The 18,509-nt window shown below is 35.8% G+C and overlaps 1 long non-coding RNA gene across 1 annotated transcript in view; it reads left to right on the top strand.

The window, feature by feature from the left end:
* The window catches only part of LOC112396888 (uncharacterized), an 83,831-nt gene that overhangs the window by 52,310 nt on the left and 13,012 nt on the right, over positions 1-18,509 (top strand). The window contains exon 2 of the long non-coding RNA XR_003002669.1: positions 13,220-13,382. This is a non-coding gene — a long non-coding RNA (uncharacterized LOC112396888). The remainder of the gene's footprint in view (positions 1-13,219; positions 13,383-18,509) is intronic.

Raw genomic sequence — 18,509 nt, 5'->3', positions numbered from 1 at the left:
AAAATGGAAGTTTTTAATAAAAAAAAAAAAAAAAAAAAAAAAAAAACAGAAATTGTACCTAAATGAGTCAATATGTAAGATTTTTTTTCTTATCATTAGAATCTTTTTAAACTATAATTGTTTAAACAAAAATAATGACACTGTATCATGTGGATTGCAACACACGATAAGTAAATATATGACAACCAGAGCATAAAGCCTGGGAGAGACCATATGTGAATAGCTATATCACTTGAGATTTGAGGCTATGAGTTAATTATGTATACTATAAGTCCTAAAAGCAAACTCTAAAACAGGGCAAAGATATATAGCTGACAATTTAACAAAGCAGATGAAATGAAATTATTTATATATATATATATAATATATAAATAAATAATATTTATATATATAAATAAATAATATTTATATATATAATTAATATAAAACTGTCAGAAAAATGAAACAAAACTTCAGGTCAGAGAAATGAAAGAGAAATACCAATATGATAGACATAAATGTAACAATTTCAATAATTATTAAATGTAAACAATCAGGGGTCTAAGCATCCCAATAACAGGCAGAAATGGTCAGATTGGAAAAAAAAAATAACACCCAACTATATGATCCTTACCAAAAACAAATTTTAAAAAGCTGGATTAGCTTTATATATCAGAGCAAATTTAGAGAAACAAATATTACCAGAGTTAAGGATGTCATGGAGTCAATTTATCAATAGTAGATAATATTTCTAAATACTTATGTGCCTAATAATAATGCTTCAAAATACATGCAGCAAACACTGATAAAATTTCAAGGAAAAATAGATAAAGCCATAACTGTGTTCAGAGATGTGAGTAACCATTTCTCAATAATTGAAATGACAAGTAGAAAATCAATATTATAGGAGACTTGAACAATATTCACAATAAACTAATGATGTCTATAGAATATGACATTCAGGGCTTCCCTGGTGGCGCAGTGGTTGAGAGTCCACCTGCCGATGCAGGGGACACGGGTTCGTGCCCCTGTCTGGGAAGATCCCACATGCCGCAGAGCGGCTGGGCCCGTGAGCCATGGCCGCTGAGCCTGCGCGTCCAGAGCCTGTGCTCTGCAACGGGAGAGGCCACAGCAGTGAGAGGCCTGCATACTGAAAAAAAAAAAAAAAAAAAAAGAATATGACATTCAACTATAACAGAATATACATTTTTTTCAAGTGTATATGGAGCATTTAACAAGATAGGCCATATTCTGAGCCATAAATTAGTCTTAAAAATTTAAAGAGGTTCAAAATATGCAAAGAATGTTATCCTACATTAAATTTAAGTTGATAACACAAATATCTCTGGAAAATTCCCAAATATTGAAAACTAAATAATACACTTATAAATAAACCATGAGTAGATAAAAAATTAAAAGCTGAATTAGAAAGTATGTTGAACTGAATGAAAATGAAAACAACATATGTGAAATGCCATGAAAGCAATACTTGGGGGAGGGGGAGTTTAATGATATATAAGAAGAAAAGAAAGGTCACATATCAATGCCCTCAACAACCACTTTAGGAAACTAGAAAATGAAGAGCAAATAAAACTTAAAATAAGCAGAAGAATAGAAATAATAAAGACTAAAGCAAAAATCAATGAAATAGTAAACAGAAAAACAATAGAGAAATAAATGATCCCAAACTCTGGGTCTTTGAGGAGTTTAATAAAATGGATAAAATGCTCACCAGACTTGTTAGGAAAAAAAGAGAGGACACGAATAGCAATACCAGAAATGGGAGACTTGTCATTACTCCAGAATCCACAAAGATTAAAGAGATAAAGGAAATTTATGAATAACTTTATGTCAATAAATTTGACATCTTAGATGAAACACAAATTCCTTGAAAAACAAAAATTAACAAAACTCAATGAAGATATAGGTAAACTGACTAGACTTACATCAATTAAATAAATGTAAAATTAAACTACATTGAAATATCACTATAAATCTATTAGGAAGGCTGGTATATTAATTGTTTATGAGGATGTGGAGCAACAGGAACTTTCATACACTGATGTTAGGAATATAAAATGGTACACCCACTTTGAAAACAATATGGCAGTTTCTTTAAAAGGTAAAAAAATACACCTAACTTATGATTCAACCACTCCACTTCCAAGTATTTATCCTAGAAGAGAAATGAAAACATCATATGGCCATTCAAAGACTTTTACAGGAATGTTCACGGAAGCTTTACTTTTGATAGCCAAAAACTGGAAACAGTCCAAATGTCTGTCAACATTTGAATAAGCAAAGGATAACAAATTGTAGTATAGTCATACAAGAGAATCCTACTCAGCGATATAATGAATGAACTATTCATACACACTAAAACGTTGATGATGCATCTTAAAATAATTCCACTGAGTAAAAAAGCCAGACAAAACATTCTATTAATTTCTAGGAAATGGAAGTGAATTATAGTGATAGAAAGCAGATCCGTTGTTGCCTGGGAAGGGAGTGAAGAGGAGGATAAGGGAGGAATTACCAAGGGCCAGAAGGAAACATTTAGAAGTTAGGGATGAATTCATCACCTTGATTGTGAGTTTCATGGGTATAATATCTATGACAAAACTTATTACTTTGTACACTTTAAATATGTGCAATTTATTTTATGTAAATTATATCTTAATAAAAGTTCTGTATGTATATATTATGTATATATATGACTCATGGAGCTGTGACTCAGTTATCACATATGTGTGACATATATACATGTATGTCACATATATACACATGTCATATATGCATACACATATACATATATAGCATATGTGCACAATTTATGACTACGATTTATGTGCCAGATATATATAATGACAACTGTGCCACAGCTCCAAGAGTATCATAATAGAAGGAGCATACATATTTAGGGATATAATATCAGAAGATCCCCCTTACCATCATCTTTGGAGGTCTTTCTGGAAAAAACATTTTCTCTCTCTCTCTTAAAAGATTTGTTTTTCCTCCTGGAGGCTGTGACATCCATAAATAGCTGAAGCCAGGCTTCAAGCTAGTGGGTATTGAGAATAACTCAATATATGATAAGAAAGTAGGCATTGTCCCCTCTTCATAGAAGTTGGAAATACCTGAATCAAATATCAGAATCATATGCACTTTCAATTGTGGGGAACCTGAATCATTTGTTTTAACTACAAAATTCCATATGTGGAATTGTAACACAACAATTCTAAGTTAAGAGTCCTATTTTAAGTTTTAGTCATTATAGAATAATATGAATACATCATACCTGTAGAACCAGAGCCTCAGAGTACATCAAAAAAATAAGCCTTTATGATAGGCTTATAGTGAAAATCAGTGGCAAGGAACAGTATATCTAATTTGTCTGGACAAACATTAATCATGGGCTCAGAAATAGTTGATTTTCAGACATTTAGAAGCTAAATTGCTAGTCAATATGAGAGAAGGATTTTTAAGCATATTCTGTTATAAATGTTGCTTATAATTTGTACTGAAAGTGTAATTTTTCTTTTTTTTTTTTTTTGTGGTACGCGGGCCTCTCACTGTTGTGGCCTCTCCCATTGTGGAGCACAGGCTCCAGATGCGCAGGCTCAGCGGCCATGGCTCATGGGCCCAGCCGCTCCGCGGCATGTGGGATCTCCCCGGACCGGGGCACGAACCCGTGTCCCCTGCATTGGCAAGCAGACTCTCAACCATTGAGCCACCAGGGAAGCCCTGCAACTGTAATTTTTTAAATAAATCAACACTTTAATGTGATCCTGGGCCACCAGATACATGTTGGTTCATTCACCTATGCCACTGTTGGTTGGCAACCTGGTCCCCCTATAGACAGGGAGCAAGGAGAGACCAAAAAAAGAGGCAGGACACTCAAGATTGGTAGGTGGCAGGTTTAATAAGTAAGAGAACTTATAGTACTTACAAGGCCTGTCTTGGGCAGCCACAAGACAAGTAGATCTCTGCACTTGCCCATCAGAATCTTAGTTTATAGAGAAGCCTCAACTGGGTTCAGTCATATATACCACGCAGCTGGTCTCAATGACACCTTATTCTATCAAGGCTACATCCTTGGAATAGTTCCCACTATGGGAAAAGCATATATTCCAAGGACAGGGAGGGGGGGTGAGGATCTTCTAGTTGCCCAGTTCCAGCTCATGGGTCAACTGGAGGTCACATCCTCTCAGTGACCTCCTCCAACAGCCACATGCTGCTAGTGTCTTGGGATTCTGAAGAACATGAGTGAGCATGGCTTGGAACAGGCAGACTGTATGGCCCCTTTATTGCCCTCTTAATGTCACTGGGGAGATTTAGGCCCAGAGAGGGCAAAGGTAGTTCTCAAGTTCATACAGCAAATAGTGATATATCTAGGAATAGAACTCAGATCACCTGCCTTTCCCACTGTTACCTCCTGGGATGGGTAAGTTCAGGAGTTGGGGCAGCCATCCTGGGGAAATCAAGAAACAACCCAGGGGTTCAGGATTCAGGACTGGTTACCCCATCATGAAACTAATACCTTTTGAAACAGTGGTGAGAAGAAGGTTTGAAAAAAATATTAAAACTATACAGAGAACATGAGAGAAGTAATTCTCAGGAGTACAGCTTCTTCCTTAGTATTCATTATGTAAAAGTTTGATAATTAATCAACCATTTTTAAAACTTTATTTCTCTTATTTAGGAATTTTAATAGGTCATACTTTCAATTTGGTTGTATGCTTAGCATTAAATATTTTACCTCAAACAAAAATTTAAGTAGTGAAGTAAGATAACTATTTTATTAATATTAATCAACACATCCACATTCATATCTTAACCTATTCAATTTAGTTAAAGTTTGCTTTTAAGCACGTTGAGATTTAGTATAACTCATTTCTTTGGACATTTGGACTGGCAAACTCCATTTCTCTCTAAGATACTGCATTTAATTTTTCTTGGTGATAGTTATGATGTAGGGAATTATCTGTTGATATACAGAATGATCAAACCTGTCCCTTCTAAAAGACTTCAGACTCATGAACAAGCATAATTCAAGAAAAGGAGATAGGCCATGGTGTGTGTCTGTGAATGTATAATAAAATACAGAAAAGAAGCCATACTATTAAAAGATATATATAAAAATTTTGTTACCTTAAAAATTGTTACTTTTCTAAGTGTTTTTAAATACTCAGTCCATTAGGGGCTTGTGTCTAAAGCACAATTCAGGTTTACTTTTTACTTTCTTTTTTGATGTATGTCTCATATTATTTCTCTAATTGCTTTACACTTTCAAAATACTTTTATGCTAATGTGTCTTAGCAATATTCCTTCTTAGAATCAGACTGGACCAGGAATATTATGTAATACTACTAAGGCAGTTTTGGTAAGGCCAAGGCAACTCTTCAAAGGTCTTTTTTCACTGGCAATTTATATTTAATTTATATCTCTCCACCAACCAATACTGAGGTTCATCCTTAGAGTGATAACTATATCTTCTAGTAGCTCAGTGAAAAATGCATTTTAAGTACTCTCAAAAGTACAGTGAAAATAAGTAATCAATGCACAATTGTAGCATTATTCAAATAGTTGTAAACACCTATTCAAGTTTATTCAAACTATAGATTGTCCCTGGAAGTAGATATGGTAACACTCTACAATTTGGGGTAAATGCCAAATGTAGTTTTAGCACACCATTTGTAATAACTTCAGAAACTGAGATTTGTAAGTTTGCCACTGAAAACAATTTTTTTAGTCCTTTTCTAGGCCATATCTGATATTGAAATAAGTTCTTCCAAACTGAACAGGTTTGCACCTGATTTAAAAGTTGGGCTTTATAAATATGTAGTGAACTGTGTTAAGAAGCAACATATTTTCCATTGAATTGACTTTTTTGCTGTTTCTAAGGCAATTAAAGGGAAAACGAAGAAAAGGATAAACCTGAGTAACTGTCTAAAAGCTGTCATTAATGTCCAGTGACTCACTGCTGCTTTAACTATGGCTTTCCTTCAGGACTGATTTATTCACAGATAATTCATACTAAACTCATTATTGAAATCACAAGACTTTGGGAGAGGTTCTGGAGTGAATAGTGACCTCCAAAAATCCATTTCCACCAGAAACCTGTAAATGTGACCTTATTTGGCAACAGGGGCTTTGCAGATAGTATAATCAAGTTAAAATGAGATCATACTGGATTAGGATAGGTCCTAACCCAATGATTTATGTTCTAATAAGAAGAGGGAAATTTGGGTACAGAGACAGACAGAGGGAGAACACTATATGAAGATGGAGCCACAGAGTGGAATAAGGCATCTACAGCGAAGACATGCCAAGATTGCCAGCAACCACCCGGAACTGGGAGAGAGTCTTGGAACAGATTCTCCCTCAGAGCCATGAGAAGGAATCAATAACTGAAAACGTGGTTTTGAACTTCTAGCCTGGAGAACTGGAATAAATATCTATTGTTTTAAGCCAGCTGTTTGTGATACTTCATTATGGCAGCCCTAGGAAATTAATATAGGATAGATACGTAGTTTTGATACACAGAATTGCAGGGACCTTCACTTTTAATTTCAGATTCACTTTTCTCTATTTACTTCTCAGAGAAAAAGACCTATTTACCTTTCTAATTCCCCTTTGTCTCTCTCTCTCTCTCTCTCTCTCTCTCTCTTTACTTATAAAAAAGAAAAAAACACAGAAAGTATATAATAATGTGATGGTATTGACCTATATAAAAATCTTACCATGGTATTTTATCAAATCAAAAGTTTCTTTACAGTTCTTCATCTCCTCCTCCAAAGAGAGTTTTCTAATGTTATTTGATAAATTTAAATTGACTAGATTAAATTTTCCTGCACTTTGTGAAAAGACTTAGAGTTCTGAAATTTTGTTTTGAACTTAAAATTATTTTGCAAAAAGTAAAATATGAAACATGCCTTTTTCATTGTTTACATCATAGAAATACAGCAAAAGTACTCTTAGCCAGAAACCGTCTAGCTCACTCTTTTGTAAAATATTTGAGGTGTTAGAAATTTAGCAAAAAGAAACAAAACCAAAAATACACTTAGATTATCTCTTTGAGAAAATAAATATTTAATGCAATCATAAAATATATTATGATATTTGTGATATTATTTAATCCACTAAATTTGATAAACACAGGAAAAGCCATATTTGTAGGAAGGTAGGTGACATCAAAAACTACAACCATTCTCAGTGATGTCAATGTTCACAGAACAGAAATATGAGACATAGTTCTTATCTTTCTTTCACATGGGTTATTGTATTTTTGTTTGTTTTTTGTTTTTGCAGTACGTGGGCCTGTCACTGTTGTGGACTCTCCTGTTGTGGAGCACAGGCTCCGGATGCACAGGCTCAGCTGCCATGGCTCATGGGCCAGCTGCTCCGCAGCATGTGGGATTTTCCCGGACCAGGGCACAAACCCGTGTCACCTGCATTGGCAGGTGGACTCTCAACCACTGTGCCACCAAGGAAGCCCCACATGGGTTATTCTTTATAGGTTTATATGTCTTAAATTCACAACCCATGAATTTAACTACATTAACATTTTTTCCTTTTGTTTTAAAATTTGTATCAGGAAGGATTTACAGTCACCTATGAGTAACTTAATACCAGCATGTGCTCTGTATGTGTCAAAGGACTAAGAAAAAAACTCTGTCAGATTTAAAGTCTAACAAAATAATCAGAAAAAGTAAGTTTCTTTCTATACTTATTCCACAAAAATATTACCCTTAACTTCTAGAGAAACATAGTAGAAAAGTACTTTTAAAAAGCAAGTAGAGGGTGTGGAGTCAAGATGGCAGTGTGTGAAGATGTCGAGTTAGCATCTCCCCACAACTAGAGCACCTGCTGGCTGCTGGTGGGGGACCCTGTTGCCCAAGGAGATGGGAGGAACCCCCAAGTGAACCGGTAGTACATAGGGGCACTGATGTGGGGGGTGGGGAAGTGGAGGCCAGATAGGATGGGAAGAGAGGGAGAGAAGCGGAGGGCGATCACTGGCCCTCTCAGGCTGGGGAGGCTGCTGAGTTCCCAGGCAGGTGCCCTCCAAGGCTCCCCTCTCCCCCACAGCTGCATTGGTCCTGGTCTCATAGAAGGGAGGCCGGGAAGATCAGGAGAGGGGCCAGGAGGGGCCTCCAGGACTGGTGAGGAGAGGAGGGTGTTTGCCCCACCCACTCGAGCCTAGGAAGCCTGCTAGGCTCCCAGGTGAGGTCCCCTGCCCTCTGAGACCAGGGGTGGAGGGCATGCCTGAGTCCCTTCTGTTCCTTGAGCCTCAACCCCACCCCCCACAGCCCTCAGGGCCTTTTCCATCCCTTGGAGTCCTGAGCGTAGGCCCCACCCACTGCTCAAACCTCGCCCTTGCTTAGGCCCTGTCCACCACAGCTAAGGCCTTTTCACCCTTTTTTTTTTCTTTCATTCTTTCTTTTTTTTTTCTTTTCCCTCCTCTTTTTTACTATTGTGGTACTGATGTACCTTCTGGTTGTTGATTCATCTATATTTTTATTTTTATATTCTTTCTTACATGTCTGTTAGTTTCCTAGTCTAATTTTATTTTTTACTTTGTTATTGTTCTCTTTTTTTTCTTTTTTTTTTGCCACTCCACGTGGCTTATGGGATGTTGGTTCACAAGCCAGGGGTTGGGCCAAAGACCCTGCTGTGGGAGCTCTGAGTCTGAACCACTGGACTAACAGAGAGCCTCAGACCCCAGGGAATATTCATTGGAGTGAGGTCTCATGGAGGTCCTCATCTCAGCACCAAGACCCAGCTCTACCCAACAGCCTACAACTCCAGTGTTGGACACCTCAGGCCAAACAACCAGTAAGACAGGGACACAACCCCATTCATCAAAAAAAAAGAAAAAGAAAAAATAAATGAGACGGCAAAAAAATATATCACAGATGAAGGAGCAAGGTAAAAACCTACAAGACCAAATAAATGAAGAGGAAATAGGCCATTTACCTGAAAAAGCATTCAGAGTAATGATAGTAAAGATGATCCAGAATCTCAGAAATAGAATGGAGGCATGGACTGAGAAAATACAAGAAATGTTTAACAAACATCTAGAAGAACTAAAGAACAAACAAACAGAGATGAACAACACAATAACTGAAATGAAAAATACACTAGAAGGAATCAATAACAGAATAACTGAGGCAGAAGAATGAATAAGTGAGCTGGAGGACAAAATGGTGGAAATAACTGCCGAGGAGCAGAATAAAGAAAAAAGAATGAAAAGAATTGAAGACAATCTCAGAGACCCCTGGGACAACACTAAATGCACCAACATTCGAATTATAGGGGTCTCAGAAGAAGAAGAGAAAAAGAAGGTGTCTGAGAAGATATTTGAAGAGATTATAGTGGAAAACTTCCCTAACATGGGAAAGGAAATAATAGTCATCAAGTCCAGGAAGTGCAGAGAGTCCCATACAGGATAAACTCTAGGAGAAACACACCAAGACACATATTAATCAAACTAACAAAAATTAAACTCAAAGAAAAAATATTAAAAGCAGCAAGGGCAAAACAAAAAATAGCATACAAAGGAATCCCCATAGGGTATCAGCTGATTTTTCAGCAGAAACTCTGCAGGCCAGAAGGGATTGGGAGTATATACTTAAAGTATTGAAAGAGAAAAACCTACAACCAAGATTACTCTACCAGCAAGGAGCTCATTCAGAGTCAATGTGGAAATCAAAAGCTTTCCAGATAAGAAAAAGCTAAGAGAATTTGGAACCACCAAACCAGCTTTACAACACAAGCTAAAGAAACTTCTCTAGGCAGGAAACACAAGAAAAGAAAAAGACCTACAAAAACAAACCCAGAACAATTAAGAAAATGATTATAGGAACATATATATTGATAATAACCTTGAATGTAAATGGATTAAATGCCTCAACCAAAACACAGACTGGCTGAATGGATACAAAAACAAGACCCATATATATGCTGTCTACAAGAGACCCATTTCAGACCTAGGGACACATACAAACTGAAAGTGAAGGGATGGAAAAAGATTTTCCATGCAAATGAAAATCAAAAGAAAGCTGGAGTAGCAATACTCGTATCAGATAAAACAGACTTTCAAATAAAGACTGTTACAAGAGATAAGGAGGGACACTACATAATGATCAAAGGATCAATCCAAGAAGAAGATTGGAAGAATCCAATATATATGTTCTTGGATTGGAAGAATACTGTGAAAATGTCTATACTACCCAAAGCAATCTACAGATTCAGTGTAATCCCTATGAAACTACCAATGACATTCTTCACAGAATTAGAACAAAAAATTTTACAATTTTTATGGAACCACAAAAGACCCAGCATAGCCAAGCAATCTTGAGAAAGTAAAATGGAGTTGGAGGAATCAGGCTCCCTGACTTCAAACTATACCACAAAGCTACAGTAATCAAGACAGTATGGTACTGGCACAAAAACAGAAATATTGATCAATGGTACATGAGAGAATGCCCAGAGATAAACCCACACACATATGGGCACCTAATTTACAACAAAGGAGGCAAGAACCTACAATGGAGAAAAGACAGCCTCTTCAATAAGTGGTGCTGGGAAAACTGGACAGCTACATGTAAAAGAATGAAATTAAAACACTACCTAACACCAAATACAAAAATAAACTCCAAATGGATCAAAGATCTAAATGTAAGACCAGACACTATAAAACTATTAGAGGAAAACATAGGAAAAACACTCCTTGACATAAACCACAGCAAGATCTTTTTTGACCCACCTCCTAGAGTAACAGAAATAAAAATAAACAAATGGGACTTTAAGTAAACTTAAAAGCTTTTGCGTAGCAAAGGAAGCCATAAACAAGACAAAAAGACAATCCTCGGAATGGGAGAAAATATTTGCAAATGAAACAACAAAGATATTAATATCCAAAATATACAAACAGCTCGTGGAGCTCAATATCAAAAAAAACCCAAACAATCCAGTTAAAAAATGGGTGGAAGACCTAAATAGACATTTCACCAAGGAAGATATACAGGTGGCCAAGAGGCACATGAAAAGCTGCTCAACCTCACTAATTATTAGAGAAATTGAAATCAAAGCTACAATGAGGTATCACCTCATGCCAATCAGAATGGCCATTATCAAAAATTCTAGAAACAATAAATGCTGGAAAGGGTGTGGTGAAAAGGGTACCCTCCTGCACTATTGGTGGGAGTGTAAATTGATACAACCACTGTAGAAAACAGTATGGAGCTTACTTTAAAAACTAAAAAGAGAACTACCATATGACCCAGCAATCCCACTACTGGGCATATACCCTGAGAAAAGTATAATTCAAAAAGAGACAGGTACCGCAATGTAAATGGAGGATGGGAGGGAGGCTAAAAAGGGAGGGGATATGGGGACATATGTATGCATATGGCTGATTCACTTTGTTGTACAACAGAAAATAACAGTATTGTGAAGCAATTTTACTCCAATAAAGATCTATCTTTAAAAAAGCAAATAAAAATCTGCAAGTATTAGATATTTTAGAAATATCTTTTACAAAGAAAATTACTTTCAATATATGTAAAACTGGAACTATTACATTGCAGTTACTTTATATGCCTGAGAAATAAAATGTAATAGAAGGCAAAAATATTTATAAGAAAACATAAATTCCAGCTGCAAAATTTCCAAGGAATCAATATTTAGGATGATTTTTCTCCAATTCTATTCTGAAATGGAATAAAGGTATTAAATATTTTTGTGTAGCTTGTAAATTTCATATGAAATGTAAGATCTAGTTTCAGTGATCTATAATTTCAAAGAAATAGGAATAAAATTTCCAATAATAAGTTTCTCTTTAACCTGAAAATCTTTGAAAGAAGTGATTGGTTGGTTGATTGGTTGGTTGACTGACTGGTTTTTATGAGTAATGATAGTTTTAGGACTGTTTTTTTAACCGTTACTCCTTTTAGGAGAAAACTCACTTAAGAAAAATATCACAGGCTGGGAACAGACCATGTAGTTTAGGAGTCCTCATTGGTTCACTGATTTGCTAGAAAAACTCACAGAATTGAGAAAGGCCATTATACACATAGTTATTGCTTGTTACATTGAAAGAATTCAGATCAAAATCAGTAAAGAGAAGAGGTGTATAAGGCAGTGTCTCAGAGGGTTTCAGGCAGGAGCTTCCCATTGTCTTTCCCAGTGGAGTCATGTGGACAGTGCTTACTTCTCCCAGCAATGATGTGTGGTAACACGTATGGAGTATTGTCAGCTGGAGAAATTCACCTGAGCATTGGTGTCCAGGGATTTTATTGGGGGCTGTCATATAGGCATCAATGACTGCCCATAGGTTTGTCCTAAGTCTTCAGCCCCTCCAGAGGTCAAGCTACCACTGCATGGTCCAAAGCCTCCCCAATAATTACATTGTAAACACAGAGTATCTGTCATGGCCCAAGACCCCAACTCAATAAAGACACTCTTATCAGGCAGGGTATTCCAAGGGCTTAGAAGATACCTTTCAGCAACCAGGGGCAATGGCCAAACTTTTAATGTGCAAAGTGTGGATCACACAGACTTGATGACTGAAAAAGAGAAATTTGAGTTAAATGACTAAAAAATACAATATTAATAATTTTTTATTGTAAGAGATCAATTTCTGATATACAGTAATTTCATAGCTCATTTTATATAAGAAATGTAAACTAGGAAATTTTAGAGTATATTATATTTGAAAACCGTTTGGGGACTTAGGAATAAAATGTCAAAGCATTTTATTGTCTTATTTGCATCTTAGGGAAGTTATCTGAATTATGTATTCAAATTTCTCAAATCAAAACAAATTATTAAGTGAATCCTTAAGTAAATTCTAAGGTAAATTCTTACAAAAATGATACTGACCTACTTCACCAGGTTTTATAAATAAAGTAGTAAATGGTTAAATATTAATACTAACATAAATTACTTTAGAATGGCACACATTAATAAAAAGACACAAGATAAAGATAGAATAAAACAGAACAAATCATTTCTGCAAACAGAATAAGCAGAAGACAGGCTAAGAAGGAACATATTATATTCTTTCCATAAATACAGGTATCCCCTGCTTTTTGAAAGTTCACTTTATACCACTTTGCTTTTATGAAAGACCTACATTAGTACCTGTTTTTACTAACCAAAAGAAATTCGAGTAGGATTTTCATTTTTCAGAAAAAAAGGCAAAATGTGAAAATAACATTCAGCGTTTGTTTTGCAGGGAACCTGATAGAGGCAGTGTGCACCCAGCAGCAAGAGTGGCACCGCCAGCTCCTTCTCTGGGAACTGCACTCAGCATCTCAGCCTCAAGCCACCATAGCTTCAAACTGTATCTGTGAGCATCTGTGCTTTATCTTGCATCCGTTAGCAAGATGTCTCCTAAGGTAATTGCTTCTTTGCTTTAAATCATTTTGGCTTACAGAAGTTTTCATAGAAACGTTCTACTTTCAGATAGCTAGAGAAACTTCTAGTTTTGAATACATCATTATATGTATACTAAATCTCAACTCAAAATGATCTCATCAGAAGATTTGTTTTAAAAGGAACTTAAGATACTGTAAGAGCAATAAAGGTCATCATCCTGTGGTTTTTGCATTAATAATGTCCCCAATTTACACTTCTTAAAACTGTTTTTTATTTCTTAGAACAGCCTTGAAAGTTTTAGTTCTGAAAGGGAAATCAATGATACCTCCATGAACTCACTTCTTTGTGATAAAAATGCATTTGAGGCAGATTAAAAAAAAACAACACAATTTCTCCTCTCATTTCAACAAAAGGTGTATTTATTAATTTCTTCCATAGTCTCATCTCAATGTTACAAGTCCTTAGATCTGTGAATTTTTACTGCATTTACTCAACTCTAATCAAAAACTTAAAACGTTGGTTGTTTGTTATTATAAAATATTTGGAATGCATCTCTAAGCAAAAATCTTTATCCTGAAAAGATTATTTAGCCCAGAAGTTTCCCCAGCCACTGATAAGTTATTTCTTAAGAAAAAATAATAATAAACTAGGTTTAAGACTGTTTCTGATAGTTATTTGTTAACACGGGTATATAACAATCAGTTTTTTTCTAGGATGACAAATAACCATCAGAACACATCTTAAATCTTAACTCCATCTAACAAATCAGCAGCAGGCATACTCCAGTAAACCTGAATCTGAAAGCAGTCAATTAATAACATTCTCTTCGGAGTTTCCATACTTCTAAAGTTTACCAATTCCTGAATACCATGCTTCCCTCAAAACAATATGTAAGATCAATTCCTTGCTCTGCTTGAGAAGACTGTGCCAACCACCCATAGCGACCCTTACTTAATACGCAATAAATTCATCTTCGTGTTTTTGTATTGGTCGTTGAATGGTGGTCTCATCATTTGATACTCATAGTTTGACAGCAATACTAGCCTTGACCCTGGTCTCTTTTCTCACAGTTTTCTTAAATGCGATCTTTATTTCTACAGTATTACCTTATTATCCCTTGTCTATATATTTTCCTTCTGTTTCTTGAATAATTTTTAATGACTATCTTTTATTCAAGTAATCAGTAAAACTTCCCTTTATAGTTTGGCCAGTCATATTTCCATATAGTCTAATTTCCATACACACAACTTGCCAGGTTATTCAACCAATTTGAGTAAGAGCTTCCAATTAAAACTAAAAATATTTTGCTTTTACAGAATTTCTTTATTACCATTCATGTCAAAGTTGATTTGCAGTTGCACAACCACTACCAACCAGAAAAGAACAGTCACATCCCAGAATAGTATTTCTGACTAAATTTTTATTGAACATTTATTCAACCGAATTGAATATAGTAATTCAATTGAACTTAGTAAAATATATCTAAAATATTTTATGTCTGCCAAAATTTTCAAGAATTGATCTTGGAAATGAGGAGGGAAAAACCACATTTGATAATCAACCTGTTGCTGCCTAACTTCACACTCTTTGAAATGACTTTTTAAATATTTCTCCAAAATAAGTTTTGAAAAGTATGAAGATATTCTCTTTGGTACAGTTAATATTGAACTATTAAAGAAATAGAATGACAAATGAAAAGATCAATTTATTCATCTATCTATCAGAAAAAATAAAATCAATTATTTTCCTCAGTACTGCCATTAGAATTAAGCAAGAGAGATTCTTGGCTTGGGTCCTTTGGCTTTTAAGAGTCCCACATATCATACATATCATTTATTAAAGAACACGTGGATTCTGCCTCACAGAATTTAACACTCACTGCTGATAAGACCTGTAACACTAAACACCAGTTCTCACAACTAACAACTCTTTGGGCCCCAGGAAATGGCTTCTAACCATCTTTTGCCCCATGTCCTCCAAAAGGAAAGGTGATTACATCTAAATGCTAGGAAGGTTTGTGGATTGTGTGTCTGACTGCTTCACTGGCATGGAAATAGTGAGAAGAGGATGTGAGTGGCAGAAGTACCTAAGTAGGAAAATAAGACAATATAAATACTAGTCAACTCCTTCCTGTCAACATGAATGGAAAAATTCTTACCCAGCAAAGAATTTCCCACTGATACATAAAACCTCAACAGTTGCAGAAGGTAGCTGAGATAAATTTACTTTATTAAACAATTTTTATTACTCATAAATTTGTATGTATGTGGGTATACACTTAACATGATTTTGATGCACTTTAGTATCAGGTGTGAATCGAATGCTACAGTTGCAAAAAGTTTTATTTTATAAAAACCACTAAATTAAGAATTTCAGTCTTATTAAAATAATTTTGAGCTAACTTTTTAGTTATTTATAAATGATATTTCACATTTTAATTTCAAGAAAAAAGTTTTTGAAAACAAATGTGAAAATAATTTTATTTTTTATTGTTACTTTAATAGATTTTGCTTAAAATATACTTAATTTCTTACACTTTGAAAACAATTGCATTTTATTAGATAATTAAACATGAGTTCAAGTTGGAGTCATGATAAGATACTCAAAAGTGGAGCTCAAAAAGAAAGCTGAAAAAAATGTGAAAAACCTTTGTAGTGGTAGTTTGTTTATATTTTTTAAAAGCTAAAAAAATATAAACAGACTACCTTTTTTTTTGTTGTTTTTTTTTGTTTTTTTTGCGGTACGCGGGCCTCTCACTGTTGTGGTCTCTCCCTTTGCGGAGCACAGGCTCCGGACGCTCAGGCTCAGCGGCCATGGCTCACGGGCCCAGCTGCTCCGCGGCATGTGGGATCTTCCCGGACTGGGGCACAAACCCGTGTCCCCTGCATCGGCAGGCGGACTCTCAACCACTGCGCCACCAGGGAAGCCCCAGACTACCTTTTATTTAAGTATAACAAACCTAAATTGAGCGCACAGGACCCTACAAATGATTAATTTAATGAAGTTTTAATTTCTTATGAAAATAAGAAAATTATCTCATCAAATTCAAAACTTGAATGGGTCAGATGAAAACCATGTAATTTTGTTTAATCATTCTTGATTAAAATAACGAAGCATATCACTTGCATACAAAAAAGAACACGTGCAATTCTTAGAACCAAAAGAAGGCTGAATAAATAAATACCAACTCATAGTATGCAACAACTGCAAGAAAATGCCAATAAAGAATACTGGCTTGAAGTTATTTAAAGAATAAAATTATTTATGCATTATTTATCAAGTGTGACAGTGATATTATATATAATATTTACAGAAAACAGTAGAAAATATCTAGGTATAGTAGAAATGATTTCAAAATGTGATGCTGGAGGGACTAAACATGCACATATGATATAAATAATGAAATAATCATTATCTAGAATGAAAATTTCTAAATGAGATTAACTCATTGTGTGTGTTTTTTAACATCTTTATTGGAGTATAATTGCTTTACAATGGTGTGTTAGTTTCTGCTTTATAACAAAGTGAATCAGTTATACATATACATATATCCCCATATTTCTTCCCTCTTGCGTCTCCCTCCCTCCCACCCTCCCTATCCCACCCCTCTAGGTGGTCACAAAGCACCGAGCTGATGACTCATTGTGTTTTAAATAGAAAAAAGAAACCAAAATAAAATAGAAATAATTAGAAATTAGTTAATTCAACTAGAGTACTTGGAACAAGAGTCATGTGGAACAAGAAACATTTGTACACATTGTTGAACTGCTCAGAGAAGAAAACAGGAGATCAAATTAATAAATGTTTTAAAGATCTTACACTAATTTTAAAAGCACAAGTTTTGATTCAAGTGGTGAACTGAAGAAATGAAATTTAATATTAGACCTTAATTTAAAAGTGAAAGTAGCTGTCCAAGATGGCAGCATAAGAAGACCGTAAACTTACCTCCTCCCACACATACACGAATCTATACCTACATATCCAGAAATTCCTTCTGAAGAAGAACTGAGGGCTGATTGAACAGCTTTTGCACAACAAACAACAGGAGGACCACAGAGGGACGGGTAGGAAAGAGGGAGACACAGTATCCATGAGAACTCCACCCCCGACCTGGTGACCTGCAATAAGGAAAGATAATACTGAGAGGTCCATGTACAGACTTGCCCACCCTGGGGCACAGTGAAAGAAACAGCAGTTTAAAAAGCACCTAGTCTATACATGAAGAAAATACATTTATTAATCCTAGAGCATCTGTCAAATGAGTGGAGAACTGTTGGAACTCTCTGGGGTTAGGGGAATTGAAGAGTGCCATTTTTTTCTTCCCTCTCTATCTTATTACCATGGTAGGAAAATAGTCTAGGTGCTCTAGCCAGTCTGCTAAGGCTGTCCCAGTGCACCCCGGGCTACCAGCTACAGTCATACTTCTAAGGCAGCCCTGGTATAACTGCCCAAGCTCCAGCCATCCCACCAAGATGACCCAGGTGAAAAGTACCATGGGACCCCCCAGCCCACATCCACCCTGGCTCCAGCCATCCTGCCAAGGCTGACCAGCATGGCATGACCTGGGACCCACCAGCCCATGCCCACTCCAGCTCCAGCTATTCCATCAAGGTGGCCTGGGTGCAAAGCACCCTGGGACAACACTCCCTAGACCTACACCTGGTCCAACTCCAGCCAACCTGCCAAAGCTGCCTGGCACATGCAGCCTACATGGAAAATGCTCCTTCACAAAACACACATTTAAGCCTGGGAGAGAAAAAAACACACACTTGAAAACAAAGAAACTCAGAAAGTTAAACAAAATGAGGTGACAAAGTAATATGTTCCAAGCAAAAGAATAAGATAGAACCCCAGTAGAAAACATTAATGAAATGGAGATAAGTTACTTACTTGATAAAGAGTTCAAAGTAATGCTCATAAAGATGCTCACAGACTCAAGAATGGAGGAACAGAGTGAGAACTTCAATAAAGAGTTAGAAAATATAAGAAAAAAAAGTCCAAACTGAAGAATACAATAATTCAAGTGAAAAAGGCACTGGAAGGAATCAATAGCAGAATAGGTGATACAGAAGAATGGATCAGTGACCTGGAAGACAGATAAGTGACAATCACCCAATCAGAACAGAAAAAAAAAAAAAAAAAAAAAA

Source organism: Neophocaena asiaeorientalis, unplaced genomic scaffold, assembly GCF_003031525.2.
Source record: "Neophocaena asiaeorientalis asiaeorientalis breed wild unplaced genomic scaffold, Neophocaena_asiaeorientalis_V1.1 scaffold420, whole genome shotgun sequence".
NCBI classification, from domain to species: Eukaryota; Metazoa; Chordata; class Mammalia; order Artiodactyla; family Phocoenidae; genus Neophocaena; species Neophocaena asiaeorientalis.
This window is presented reverse-complemented; position numbering and strand designations above follow the sequence as displayed.